Source organism: Sus scrofa, chromosome 14, assembly GCF_054392235.1.
Source record: "Sus scrofa isolate SSC_HxYL_T2T_F1_AM1 chromosome 14, Sscrofa_HxYL_maternal_Yorkshire_Landrace_v2.0, whole genome shotgun sequence".
In the NCBI taxonomy this organism is placed as follows: domain Eukaryota; kingdom Metazoa; phylum Chordata; class Mammalia; order Artiodactyla; family Suidae; genus Sus; species Sus scrofa.
Genome location: NC_139396.1, coordinates 35,513,213 through 35,528,691, shown reverse-complemented (window position 1 = coordinate 35,528,691; position 15,479 = coordinate 35,513,213). Strand labels below are relative to the sequence as shown.

Sequence of the window (15,479 nt, the reverse complement as noted above, 5' to 3'; positions counted from 1 at the left end):
AAAAGGATTAGCTGGTATGAGAACGAGAGAACTGATAGGTCTATAAAAATATCCGTGAATCTTAAATGCTTGTTGTACTATGTGGTTCTGCTAGGATGGAACCATTGGATGTGACATGGAAGTAAATGGATAATGGTTTGTGGTTCATTACAGGCTTCTTTTTCTGGATCCCAAGTTTCAGCCAGACAGACCATCTTAAAACTTTGAAGTTCAGTACCTTACTGGGTTAATCAATAGACCTTTTTTTTTTTTTAAAAAAAAAATGATGTCTTAAAATTTTTAGCTAAGTCTAAAGTCACACTTTTATATAAGTCAAAGCCAACAAAAAAAAATGAGTTTCTTTTTTGTAGTTTATGGAGAAGAAAGTAAGTTCTATAATTTTTCAGTCACAGTGTCAGTATAAATGAGTATAAGGCTCCTGTCTTAGAAGATCAAAAGGAGCTTTTTTGTTCTTGTTGTTAACCCTGGGCATATCACTTAATTTTTCTGGGTCACTGTTTTTATATATAAAATATAATGGGGTCAAGTTACTTTCCAGATACGACATTCTGTGAAGTAAGAGAAGATGAGATTGATCCTTCTGTAGACCTTCCGTTTGCTCTTTCATTTACTCAGTTCCATGTATTTGCCATGACCTGGACAACCAAGTATAGTTCCTTTGTACAAAGGCTCTTTGTTCTTCATTTTCCTTTGGTGTTCGTTAAGTCAACCAGAAATTTGAATTGCAGGTATTCGATGGTATAGTTTAATATTTCACCATTATATAAATATATTAAATATTAAGCTCTTGGCTGAGAAAGACTTATGATAGCTTCTAAAGTATTTGACTAATCAATAAGGTTTTTAAAGGGCTTAAAATGCTCCCAACATTCAAGAACTCTAGGAGTCCATGAACGTGTTTACATTATCATTAGAAAAATAAAAAAATCTGAAAGAAAGAATAGTCAGGGGCTAAATTTGCTCTTTGAGTAAGTGCAGTCTTGGTATAGAGGGAGATGTGTGTTATGTATTATGGTGATTGCTGGCAGATACGAACAGAAGAATAAAGGAGTCCATCCTAACCATGGGACTGGGTATTTTGGTTGCACTTTTCAAGATGTGCAAGTTTTAGATGGGCAGAAGAGTTATTGACACCTTAGATTTGTAGGGACATCATGAACAAAGTTACTAGACGGGATTTAGGCTGGGGTGGGGATCAGGGAGGGTTATGGAGAGCTTTGGGATGTGGACACTTGAGTAGACTCCTTAAGAGTGGAAGCTATATTAAGGTAGGTCGTGATGGTGGAGAACTTTAAGTGCCAGCCATAGGAGTTTAGATTGGAGGTAGGTGGGTATTTTAAAGTCTTTGTTTTTAAAAATGAACATGAAGAAGGGACCTTCTTCTTTCTTCTAGCCTTTAGATGTTGTTGCTTGTTATCTTAATGCTTAATTTAGAGCTGCTGCCCTCATCTTACAACCCTGTGAAGGTCGTGAATTCCACCCTCAAAGATATCTTGATTTCTCAAATTTAATTTCTCCTAGGTTCTCTGACAGTTTTGATTTGATTGTATGTTCTAATGAATCTTAACTTTGCTGTATTCAAAGCTGGTCGTAATATTTTAGAATCTTAAAGTTGAAAGGGTCCTTGGAGGTAATCATATCTACCTTCTCAACAATACAGGAATCATACCTTTAGTTTTTGGAGTTATTGTTATGTTTCTGCTGGAATGCATGAACCATTTTTAAATACAGCTCTTCCATTGGTAAATTTCATTCCTTAGGTTAAAAGTCTGTCTTTCCTAGCTTTATCTGGGTCTGTATAGAGTTTAATCCTTTTTTAATGTTCTGGCCTTTCAGAAATTTGAGGACAGTTACAATGCCCTTTAAACTTCTTTTCTCAGTCTAAATATTTTACTTGGTCCTACTTTATATTTCAAGATTCCCCACTATTATTCTGGCCTATCTTTTTTGTATTCTGCATCTAGTGAAGACTCAGAATTGAAAGATTCCTTTTAAAGAATCAATTGAACCTGTGCCACAGCAGTGACCCAAGCCTTTGCAGTGACATCACCACATCCTTAACCTGCTGAGCTACACAGGAATTCCTATGATGTTTTTAGCAGTAGCAGTTCTCATCTGGCTTAAACAATAATCAGTTTACTGTTTTCAATAGGAAGATATACCTTTTCTTCATATCTGAACATTCTTGAAATTGAGACACAGGTGAATAGTAGCATGTCAGTATAGTTGATAGCATTCCCCTCCCTTGATAATTCATAAAATCATGATGCTGTCTACCATTGCTGTGTCTTATAGTTGATGAAACAGGATATTATCTCAGTAGCAGGAGGTCTCATAGAAGAGTAGATCCATGATTAGTTATTCTTTTCACCATGATTATATCAGGGACCAGTGTGGTAGACTCTTGGCTTGACTTACCCTCTCAGAGTTACAAGATGGCCGCAGCAGTTCTAAGCATCAAATCTCCAGTCAGTAATATCTAAAGAAGAGAGAAGTTCCCTTCTTTGTGTTCATTTTTAAGACTAAGCAAAATTTCCAGAAGTGCCCCTCCTAGGTCAGAATTGTCACATGCCATTCCTAAATCCATCACTGACATGAGTTAGAGAATTACTTCTATGAGCTCAGCAGTTCTTGGTCAGTGATTCTCAAACTCATGTATACCAGAATGACCTGGAAAACTTATTAAAACAGAGATTGGTGGGCCCTAACCCTAGAATTTTTGATTTGGTATGTTTGAATTAGGTTCTGAGAATTTGCATTTCTTGCAAGTTCACGGGTGATGCCAGTGCTGCTGGTCCAGGGAGCGGAGATGGGTCCAGTCTCCCTTTAAGGGCATGGTCGACTGATACCCAAACAAAATCAGGGTTTTGTTAGCAAGAGGTGGTGGAGGGGTGCAGTGTGTCACAGTCTAGATCAGTATTTCTGTAACACACTCAGGTGTAGTTATTGTGTTTTGTACAGAACATATTATTAGTAATAAACTAAGTTTTGAGAATGACTTACTTAAATCATATAGAGTAGATCAAGTTCAAGATAATGGTTATTTCTCTCTGACATGCTTTCTTGAGGGGGGTCAGAAAAGGACGGCTATTCAGTGAGGGTACAGACAATATACACTTAAGTAGTATATAGTGCATGTTAATAATAGCTGATACTAATAGTTAATAGTGTGTAAACTCATTTAAAAATCAGGCTAAATTCATTGGATAGGTATTGGTATAATCCACATTTCACAAGGCAGGAAACCGAGGGACAAAGTGTCACACTCTAGTAAATCGTAGAGCTGGGTTTTAAAACCGTGTAGTTTGGCCTCACAGCTCATACTTTTAACCACATTGTTCTGTCAGATGGAGCCTCTGTTGCGGGAGGAGCAGGCTTGAGTAGTTCATTTTATATTTCTGGCTTCTTTCGGACAGTGTGCTGGGATTAGTGTTGTGGTAATTATTCTCTCCCTCCCTTCCTACCTTTGCTCCTGGTTCAGCTCTATGTTTGGTATAATTGATACTTTTTAAAATTTATTTTTTATTGTTATTTCCCTCAACACTCTTTTTTTTTCCCCACTGTACAGCATGGTGACCCAGTTACACATACATGTATACATATTTTTTTCTCCCATTGTTATAATTGATACTTTTGAACATAAGTGTTGAACTTAAAAACATTGTGTTAGCAATGTCTGCCTGCTTTTTGCCATCTGTGCATTTCATAAACCTGCCTGCTTTGTCTTTTAGAATGTACTGGGGCGGGGGGGGAGAAGATTGTGTAGGTATATTGAGCACAGAGACCTATGATTTAACAGTTCAAATTTTTGTTGTTGAATGTTCTGGTGTGAAGGCAAATTATCTTCATAAGAGCAGTTTTGTTGGTTGGTCTTTATGACCAATATAATAAACTAAATACAGAGGTTCTTAATAGCTCCAGATTTGTTGGGAAAGCTAAAGAAACTCTGGGCTAAACTTGGAGGTACATCTCCCGAAAGCAGATTGAAAAATTGGGCTGCCTCATTTCTTGCTGTGCCCTGCTTAGCACTTGAGAATGTAGCCATCCTGAACAACTGGCCATGTTCTCTCACTTGTTGATCTTTGTGTAGGCTCTGCCCATTGCCTGGTATATTAATTTGCCTCCTCTTAGCACATACTTCCCATTCTTCAGATCTCATTGTAAATTTTACTTTTTTTTTTTTCTGACTCTTCCATCTTACTCTCCCTCAGAAACCTCCTGCTCTCTGCTCCCATTGCACCCTGTATCCCCCTGTCATAGTACCTGTTTATTATTGCTTGTTGGTATGTCTGTCCCCACTCCACTGTGCACATGATGCTTGAATAGAAGGAATTGAATGGTTCAGATTTAAAAAGTCACTAATTACACATTTGAAGCCTCATTATCACAAAGTAGATGCCAATCACTAACTTCTAAATTGTAATTTTTAATTTTCATAATTATAATTGACTTGACAGATTTTGCTTTGGCTTACCCTTTATGGCATGTCTAATGTAACTTAATGAAGATTGGAAACTGATCTGTTAGCTAATATTCTTTGAAGTTTGGAAACTGAGAAGTTTGTAGATGAAAGTAGACTCTTAAAGAATGAACTTTATTTGTGAATCATTTTTGGTTTACAGAAAAATTATAAAGATAGCACAAAGAGTTCCCATATGCTCCTCACCCAGTTTCCTCCAGTTTCCTCCATTGTTCACGTTTACATTGTCATGGTACATTTGTCCAAACTAAGGAACCAATATTGGTACATTATTGTTAACTAAACCCCAGGCTTTGTTTGGATTTCACCAGTTTTCCCATTTGTATCCTCTCTCTGTTCCAGGATCCCGACCAGGAAACCAAATTGCATTTTCTAATCACGTTTCCTTAGTCTCCTTTGGGCTGTGACAGTTTTGATGTTTTCTTGTGTTTCATGACCCTGTTTGGGGAGTGCTGTCAGGCATTTTGTGGAATGTTTCCTCACTTTGGGTTGATCTGATTTTTTTTTTTTTTTTGTCTTTTGTCTTTCGTTGTTGTTGTTTGTTGTTGTTGTTGTTGCTATCTCTTGGGCCGCTTCCGCGGCATATGGAGGTTCCCAGGCTAGGGGTTTAATCGGAGCTGTGGCTACCGGCCTACGCCAGAGCCACAGCAACTCGGGATCTGAGCCGCGTCTGCAACTACACCACAGCTCACGGCAACGCCAGATCGTTAACCCACTGAGCAAGGGCAGGGACCGAACCCGCGACCTCATGGTTCCTAGTCGGATTCGTTAACCACTGCGCCACGACGGGAACTCCTGATTTTTTTTTTTTTTATGGTTAGACTGAAGGTATGGGTTTTGGGAAAGGATACTAGATTTTTGTCAAGAAGGGGTGAGATGCCTTTGACACACTGTATCAAGTGGTTGGTGATACCTATAGGACATCATGGTTGAGATTAACCTTCATCACTAAATTAAGGGGGTATTTGCCAGGTTTCTCCATAGGAGAGTTAACTGTTTTTCCCTTTTGCCGTTCTGTTCTTTGGAAGCAAGTCACTAAGTGGCCTGCCCTCAAGGACTGTGTGGGAATTAAGCTCTGCCTCCTGGAGGGGGCAAGAACAACCTGTTTAGAATTCTGTAAGTAAGATTTGTTTCTTCTCTCCCTCAAAATAAATATTTCATCACTGTGCAGTCACTTAGCAAGTATATTGATGACAATTTAATAGACACTTGATGGTCTCCACTATGTGACAGATATTGTGCTGATTTAGGGAGCAGTGGTTTTTAAATTCTTTGGAGTCATATGCCTTTTTGAGAAATTGATAACTGCTGTGGACTTTTCTCTCCAAAAACAAAAGATACGTGAAATTTTGCACATATCTTTTAGGGGGTTCACAGATCTTTGAAACTCATGATTTCAATTAGGACAATCTCTGTCTTCAAGAATTCAGTTCAGCTGAAGAGACAGGCAGGCAAGAAAATAGAATATGATGTTGTACCTGGTAGCAGGGAAGTTTGAGTAGTGTTATGAGAATGCAGTCAAAGGAGTAGTTTTATTTTGGGTGAGAGGAGATACCATTTGAATTTGGCATTGAATGAGAGAGTTAAATCAAGAAAGCTTGGAAGAACATCTTTTTTTCTTTGTTTTTTTTTGCTTTTTAGGGCTGCAACTGTGGCCTCTGGACGTTCCCAGGCTAGGTGTGGAACTGGAACTGCAGCTGCTGGTCTACACCACAACTCGCAGCAACGTCAAATCCTTATTAACCCACTGATCGAGGCCAGGGATCAAACTAGCATCCCCATGGATACTATTCGGGTTCTTAACCCGCTGAGCCACAAAGGGAACGCCATGGAAAAACATTCTAAACAGAGGGAACACAATGAACAAGACCTATGCAAAAATGCATGATGAGTGGTAGGAAAGATCTAGAGTGGAAAGAGACTTGGGTAAGTTTCTCAGTTTATAAATTTTGAAGTATTTAAATGACTATGTAATGATTTTGTCCAAAAATTATCTTCATCTTTAGTTTTATGGCTCAGTAATTTACTCCTTTACTTGCTTTGTTCATGTATAATTAAGGAGCAAGTAGGAGGTGAAGAAATGCAGACTGCTTTCTTACAAACTTTTATATGAAGAGACTTGGGAAGGAAGTGAGCTGGAAGAGATTGTGGGGTCCAGAGAAATTTTATTCAAGTGGAGAGACTTGAGTGTATTTGTATAAGAGGAAGGTGACAATAGAGAAGGAAAGAAGGTAATTGAAATAAGGCTCCTGAAAAGGTGAGAGGGTTGATCTAACACAAAATTGATACTTTACATCAGGAAAGAAATGAGGAAACAATCTAGTTTGTCATGAATTTTTTTGCATACATTGTATTTAGAACTATCAGACTTAAATAAGACTTAGATAAAGTTCCTGTGTGGCGCAGCGGGTTAGGGATCCAGTGTTTCCACAGTTATGGTGAAGTTTGCAGCCAAGGCGTGTGTTTAATCCCTGGCCTGGGGACTTCACATGCCATGGGCGCCAGCCAAAAATAAAAGAACTTACAGTTGTCTTATAGGTAAATTCAGGCTGTGGCCTGACCTTCCTTCAGTTTTGCTACATTGTATTTATTGCTCTTATGTAATTCCTTTTATCAGTATATTTAAGGGGAGTTCCCATTGTGCACAGTGGAAACAATCCAACTAGTATCCATGAGGATGTGGGTTTGATGCTTGGCCTCGCTCAGTGGGTTAAGGTTCTGGTGTTGCTGTGAGTTGTGTGTAGGTTGCAGATGCAGCTCAGATCCCGAGTTGCTATGGCTGTGGTGTAGGCCGGCAGCTGCAGCTCCGATTTGACCCCTAGCTTGAGAACTAATTATGCCATGGGTTCAGACCTAAAAAGCAAAAAAAAAAAAAAAAAAAAGTCTTTGCTTAGTTCTGGTGATAGAAGAATGTATTAGAGGGTCCATGCCCTTCACAAACTTAATTGAGATCATTAAGGATATAGGACGGATATGTGAAAGGATCAAAAATAAATACAGGAGTTCCCATCGAGGCTCGGCAGTTAATGAACCTGGCTAGTATCCATGAGGACATGGGTTCGATCCCTGGCCTTGCTCAATGGGTTAAGGATCCGACAATGTCATGAGCTGTGGTGTAAGTCGCAGATGTGGCTCAGATGGGCGTTGCTGAGGTGTATGCTGGCTGCTGTAGCTCTGATTCAACCCCTAGCCTGGGAATCCCCATATGCCTCAAGGTGCAGCCCTAAAAAGACAAAAGACCAATATATATATTAAGTGAGAAGTTTGACAGTTCTTTCTCATGCTTTGGGCTGTAGACTTTTGCTAGGGCAGTCACTGTCTTTTATGTTTCTGGGTGTGGTGAAAATGAAGTTAGAGTTTGTCACAGGTTATCTTGTTCTAAATAGTTTCTTATTTAGAAGTGAATTCACCTGGTTCTTTGCTTGAATCCTTGCTGAGCATTTTTCTTTACTCTTAGATAATGTTAACTGCAACTATAAAGACTGATTTTTACGGTGACCTGTTTTCCTTCTTTTAACTTAGGCCACAATGTTAATCGCTAGTTTCTAATCTGATAGATACTATTTATAAAGGAATTGAACCTCTTATGAAGGAAATTATTCCTAAATAAAGCATTAAAACGTAGCATATGTTTGAACATAGATTTGACCCTATGCTTAACAAAAGGAGGTTTTTGGTCACATTATAATGCCCTTTGGGCATGGTATTAATTGACTTTAGAAATTAAAATGAAACTTCATTAGGCAGCCATTACTCTTGCATTTATATTCTTTCTGCTCTAAATCCTTAGTGAAAACATATGCTATTTAAATACTCAAAAATTGTGTACTGGTTTTATTGTTGAAAAGCTCTGCAGTATTATAATGATAGGTAAACTTTGAAGAAGCATCTTTTGAGAGGGCTTTTTGAAAAGAAATCTTAATAAAACTGTATAATTAGTACTAATAATTGAAACTTTTAAGGTATGTTTTATGCTTCTATACTTACTCATTCAGCAGATATATGCAAAAACACTGTACATATTGGCAAATAAAAGTCATGGTTCCTGTTATCAAGTGTCCAGTCTGGTGGAGACTGAGCATGAGTTGTAGGTAGGTGCTGTGAGAGGTAGGGTGTCTGATGTGGGCATGTGTGGGTGTTTACTTCATTTGCATTAGCAAAGACCTCTTTAGTATTGTGAAATCTGCTATCTGAGGGATGCCTTTGAATCTAGCAGAAGAGTGGGAAAAGGATACATGAGGCAGAGGGCACAGTCAGGAGGGGGTGAGTGTGCCTGGGAAGAATGGAATCCCAGAGTTCCTGTCATGGCTCAGTGGAGATGGATCTGACTGGTATCCATGAGGATGCAGTTTCGATCCCTGGCCTCACTCACTGGGTTAAGGATCTGGTGTTGCCATGAGCTGTGGTGTAGGTTGCAGACGCAGCTCAGATCTGGTGTTGCTGTAGCTGTGGCTTAGGCTAGTGGCTACAGCTCTGATTTGACCCCCTAGCCTGGGAACTTCCATATGCTGCAGGTGTGGCCCTAAAAAGACAAAAAAAAAAATAAATAAATAATAATAAAAGAATGGGGTCCTATGCAAGCCGACCCAGAAGGCTGAAGTGTACCTCTGCAGGGGGAGAGCAGGACATGGTGACAAGGGTCACATGGTGATGGTTTTGTGAGGATTTTGACTTAACCTAAAGACTCCAGAAAGCCATTGCTTGGAGAAGATCAGATTCTTTTTTTTTTTTTTTTTTTGAATTTTGGGGAAGGTCATTCTGTGCTAGAGTGGAGTGGAGTGAAGCAGATTGACAGGAGATTTGAGCAAATGTGGGGAGACCAGTTAGCCTTCTATAATAGTCTGCAAGGGGATGATAGGTGCTTTGTGAGAATTCAATATTAAACTCTCCATTCTGAGAGACCACTTAAATATGTGAAAACTGTGTAATTGTGTGAAACAGCACGTGCCTCCTTTAATAAGTGTGAAGCTTTTGGAGCTGTCTGGTGGCCTGGCAGTTAGTGATTCAGTGTTGTCACTCCTGTGGCTTGGGTTCAGTCCCTGGCTTGGGAACTTCTGCATGCCACAGGCATGGCCAAAAATAAAGAAGTGTAAAATTTTATATAGTGTGTATAGTTCTTCTCAGATCTCATTTAAGGATCCTGAATTCCCTCAAGGATCTGTATCATAAAGATAGCATGCAGCTCTTATGAAATCTTTATTCTTTTCCCCCTCTGGGTGGGGGAAGGTGTCCTTTATTTCTTTTAAATAAAACTTTAATATTCAAATTATAAAGTCTTTGGTCATACTGATTTAGAAAGCAGATTTTTCTTTTCAGTTTTAAACACATCCAACTCCAACTCTAAAATACTTGACCCTTAATTAACTAGTAAGATAGGGAATTCAGTTTGCCTAAATGTTAAATACTGCCATTTAAAATTTGGAAGTCCAAAGCCAGAAAGGCTGAGGTGACCATAGTCAAGCCAAGTGAACTCTTTTTGAGAAATGAGATAAGCTTGTTAAATGAGCACAGTTCCAGGGAGTTTGTCATATCAAGACTGGAGAAGCAGGTGCCAGTTGTTGGGGGCCTCAGGATGAAACCTTGTGCCTGGCCAGAGGATTCTTAATTGTTTCCATCTCTCATGCAGCTCAGATGAATGTGAAGTTGTGCTCATAAAAATCTTCTGTATTCCTTATCTGTCTTTCTCTTCCAGGAGGAATAGAAACTTTATATAGCAGACTTATAAGAATATAAGAAAATTTTAGGGTTCAATTTTGAGTTTCTTTTACTGAGAAAATTTGAAGAGAAGGATAGAAGTAGTCAGTGGAGAGAAGAGAGAGGGAGTATCCTCTTGTTTTCCTTTAAAAGAATGGGAGTGTAGGCCATGTTTATCGGCAGAGAAGGAGCCAACAGAAAGGAAGAGCTTACCTGTATGATAGAAAGTCTGTCACTTTGCAAGAAAACTACAAAACCTCACTGATATACCTTCCCAAAGTTAGCCAGCTTCATGGTTTGAGAGCATAGTCCTCAAAACTACCTTCACTTCTGTCTGACACTTGTTGCAAGTTCATGAGGTTCCCAGAACTACCTTAATCATTTGCTAGAAGAACTCATAGAACTCACTGAGAGCTGTTATCCTCCTGGTTATGGTTATTACAGGAAAGGGATACAGATCAAAATCAGCCAGAGGAGGAGAGTCATAGGGCAGAGTTTGGGAAAGTTCTAAATGTGTGTAGCTTCTCTCTTCTCCCCTGGAGTCAGGATGGGTTCCCCTCCCAGTATCTATGAGTGAGCAAGGAATATCACTGACCAGGGAACTCACTTTGAGTTCTGGTGTCCAGAGTTTTTATTGAGGCTTCATTTATGTAGACTGTCTCTAGGTCTGTTGATACTGTGTGACCTAAAGCCTCCACCTTAATTGGTTGTTTTGGCATGGCCATTCCCTACCCTAAGACTATTGGCCATGGCCAGCCTACCCTGAGATCCAGTGTAATCAGCTCCTGCCCTAAATGAGGATATTTCTATCAAATGTACATAGATTACCTCCCAGAAGCTGAGGCAAAGGTCACATTTCTCTCTGGACAAGGCCAACTTTTACAACATAGATTTTTAAAGGATTGCTTTGAGTTTTATGTTGAGATTGATCTTGAATAGGGGCAAGGGTGGAAAGAGACCCAGTTAGGAGTGTTTGCTGTAGTCCAGAGGGAATGCTGGCTTGACCTCAGCTGATAGCAGTAGGGTAAGGTAACAAGAGTGGTTCCAGTCTGGAAATATTTTGATGGAAAGGGGCAACGAGATCTTTTGGTGTAGTTAATTTATGTATGCGAGAAAAGAAGGAGGACTCCATGATACCTCATGAGACTTTTGGCTTGAACAGCTGCAAGGATGGAGATGTCGTTACTGAGATATTGGAGAGCCAGTTGTTCATCATAAGAATTAGGTGGCTTCTACCACTACCACCAGTTAAGAGCATAGGCGAAATACTCTCTGATGTCAGCTGTACAAATGTTTTCTTAGGTCAGTCTCTCAAAGCAATAGAAACAAAAACAAAAATAAATAAATGGGACCTATTTAGATATTTAAAATTATTTCTGAAAAGCCAACTTTCTGGACCTAAAGTTATTCAACTTAGTGAAACTGGTTAGATATTCAGAAATTCTTACTCTGTATATTATACATCTATGTGCATGAATTATGTCATATTTCTTATTTCTAACAGGAGAAATAGTCTTTTTATGCTCTCTCTCTGCTGGCCGAGTAAATTGGTTTCTTTGGATCAATTGTGAGCCTTTATCTAAAGGAACTGTTAATACTGAACTCAGTTCCTTATCTTCATGTAGATTTCATCTACTTTGATGGTGGTTATTTTTATACAGTCTCAGTTCCTTTACTGAGTTTACCCTCGAATGTTGATAGTTATTCACTGGATAATAGGGAATAATTAACTGTACCCTAATTTTAATTTGAAAATCAGTATTTAAATTCTTCCAAATAGCAAACTTTGTTAGTTTTACCCTGTGTTGATATTATGATCAAAAGAATATCAACCATGGAGTTCCTGTTGTGGCTCAGTGGAAACGAATCTGACTAGGATCCATGAAGATGCAGGTTTGATCCCTAGTCTTGCTCAGTGGGTCAAAGGATCCAGCGTTGCAGTGACCTGTGGTGTAGGTCACAGACGTGGCTCAGATCTGGTGTTCCTGTGGCTATGGTGTAGGCCAGTGGCTACAGCTCTGATTTGACCCCTAGCTAGCCTGGGAACCTCCATATGCTGCAGGTGTGGCCCTAAAAAGACCAAAAACAAAAAAGCAAACAAAAAAACCCACACAAACAAACAAAAAACCCCCAAACCATTTGGGTATTCATCTATTTCAGCACGTAACTTGTTATCACATCTGTCAGCTAGAGTTTTTGCTATTCTCAAGCCCCAGTGACCCAGTGATATCTTTGCTGTATTATGAAAAGTAAAAAATTAGCTGAAAACTGCTTAGGAAATTTCTCATGATTGGAAATTGCGACTAGATGAACTTAATTCTGATTACATTTAAATTTGTTTATAACAGTTCAAAGGGTTAACTAGACAAGAACTATTCTGTTTCAAAGCAAGTTGATGAAACTGTCATATTCTTGGCAGTCTGCTCTGGCTTAGTTCTTTCTTTTGGGTACTATCTTAATTCTATTCCCTTGTTTTGGAAAGCAAACAGATTAGTGAAATGAAACAGATTGGTGTTACGGAAGTTAAAGAGAATGTGAATCTTTGGTCCCCAATAAAGATATATACTTTATTGGGGAAAAAGTTCAAGTAAAGTTGTTTAGGTGCAAGAAGTTTAATCCTCAAATTGACAAGTCATTCTTAAGTGATGGGGTGCATTGGCTTCTCTGTTTCTCCCTTCCTTTGTCCTTCTCTCCATTTCTCCCTCTAACCCTGTCCCACAATTTATTATATACCTAGAGTCAAGTCTTTTAAAAAAATTAATGTAATGTTAGCGAGCTTTAAGAAAATGTATTTAACCTTGAATGCTGTGGATAAGACCAGCCGTGTTCCCAGAAATTTTATGGAATCATAGTCAAGAACCTTCTCCAGAATATTTTAGAGAGGACTGTTGTAGACAGAGCAGAGAGCCATACTGTCATTTAACCTTTTCAGGGAAAACAGTCCCCATTAAGATACTGTTTGAATTCTGTATGCTTCAGCAAAAGCATATGTTTGTTTTTAATGTACATTGAAAATTTAAAAAGGCCTCTTTCTTTCTAAAGTAATATTAATAAGTTTGGTTACAATTTTCTTCCTTTTTCCTGTAATCTTTCTGTCTCTAGGTTGCCCTGAAACTTCAGTTTAATATCCTGTTCTTTCCTGCCAACCAGTATAAGAATGATCCCATTGCTTCTGTATAGCCAAAACTGTAACTCAAGTTTATTAATTATTTCCCCTGCTGGTGGGAGCTATTAGGAACTTTAAACACAGATTTGATTTGGTATTTTTAAAGTAGGAGAAAATGTGAGGCCAAAGGGAATATGAATGGATGTGTTGCAAAAGGTCGAGAAAATTGGAAACAAAATTCTTGCTGAGAGATTATCAAATCTTAGGTCTAGATCTTAGGTCTAGATTTTCTGAAACTAGAACTCAGATTTGTCTGATTTGAATTCACCATGCTTTTCAGACTGTTCTGTTGCTTCTGCTGTATAGTTTTTAACGTGAGATTTTAGGTAAATGTCACATCGTGTTTACACAGGTAGAATTATATTAGATTCTTCCCTTACTGATCATGAGCAAAGTTAAAGTCTTGCCATTCTGAACAAATTAAATGGTAGAAAATTACAGTAAATTGTGTTCATGTTCTTTGCTCTTGCACACTTGCCCGCAGTCCTACAAAATACTTTTCCAAAATAAACATAAGTATTTTGAAATATGGTGTCTTCTTTCATACACACATATTCTTGTGATGTGTGGCTGTGTGTATGTTTTAATCAGGTTGAGTCAACTTGGGTGTAAGTTCAATAAACATGGTTTAAAATTAGGAAGGAAAAATCAAGACAATTTCAAGTTTGCTCACATTTACTAGTAGAAATTTTCTTTCTTTTTTTTTTTTTTTTTTTTTTGTCTTTTTGCTATTGGGCCGCTCCCTCGGCATATGGAGGTTCCCAGGCTAGGGGTCTAATTGGAGCTGTAGCCACCGGCCTACACCAGAGCCACAGCAACGTGGGATCCGAGCCGCGTCTGCAACCTACACCACAGCTCACGGCAACGCCGGATCGTTAACCCACTGAGCAAGGGCAGGGACCGAACCCACAACTTCGTGGTTCCTAGTCGGATTCGTTAACCACTGCGCCATGACGGGAACTCCATACTAGTAGAAATTTTCAACCTTTTAGGTATTCTGGGGACCAAAAAATGTTGTTTTGCAGATATGCAATGAGTATTTATATCATTTGGGGAAAAAAACAGGAACTGGAAAAAGATCTCGAAGAGATTAGGGAATGTGCCTTTTCAGGGCTTCTCACAAGGAGTCCTCTACAAAGCAAACTTGTTTGGGTTTCTTTTTCCTTGGGAAAACTTCTAACATGATTTTAATTAAGGAAAGAGAACATAAAGCTCCATTCAGTGACTACAGGATTCCCCCCATATCCATGGTTTCGCAAACTGTGGTCAATCAAGAGCTGAAAACATTAGATGGAAATTCTGAAGTAAGCAGTTCGTGAGTTTTAGATCGCATGTCATTCTGAGTGATGGAATCTTGGGCAGTGCAGCCAGGGACATGAAGCACCCCTTTGTCCAGCATATCACATCCCTTAGTCATTTGGTAGCTATCTTGGTTTTCAGACCTGTTGTCATGGTATTCCAGTGATTGTTCTCAAGTGCCCCAAAGCTCAAGAATAGTGATACTGGCAATCTGGATGTGCCAAAGAAAAGCTGTAAAGTGCTTTTTTAAGTGAAAAGGTAAAAGTGCTCAACTTAAGGAAGGAAAAAAAAAATCATACACTGAGGTTGCTAAGATCTTCAGTAAGAACAAATCTTCTGTTTCTGAAACTGTGAAGAAAGAAAAAACTTGTGGTGATTTTGCTGTTATACCTCAAATTGCAAAAGTTGTGGCTACACTGCATGGTAAATACTTAGTTAAGATGGAAAAGGTATTAAATTTTTATAATATTTTGATAGAGACCACATCTGTGTAACTTTTATTACAGTATATTGTTATAATTGTTCTATTTTATTGTGTTATTGCTATTAACCCCTTACTGTACCAAATTTATAAATTAAACTTTATCATAGTATGTATGTATACATAGGGTTTCACACTTTCGGGATTTCAGGAATCCACTGGGGCTCTTGGGATGTATCTCCAGTGCCTAAGGATCACTGCATACAATGGACAGTGCATATCTGCATTACTGTTGAGGTAGAGAGAAGAAAAAGGAAGGGCAAAAAAATGAAAGATTTCAAGGTTGGAAGGAATTTTAATGATCGATCATTCTATTAATTCCCCCTTTTCAGCTAGTCAGATGTTCCAGTTTAAGAAAT

General features: G+C 38.7%; 1 protein-coding gene and 1 long non-coding RNA gene across 5 annotated transcripts in view; both read left to right on the top strand.

Annotated features, from left to right (window-relative positions):
- Positions 1–15,479, top strand: part of XKR6 (XK related 6) — a 294,250-nt gene that overhangs the window by 34,425 nt on the left and 244,346 nt on the right. The gene's annotated exons all lie outside the window — the stretch shown is intronic.
- LOC146396490 (uncharacterized) lies at positions 8,421–14,896 on the top strand. The gene is made up of 2 exons (XR_014828477.1): positions 8,421–12,022; positions 14,268–14,896. It is a non-coding gene; the product is annotated as an uncharacterized LOC146396490 (long non-coding RNA).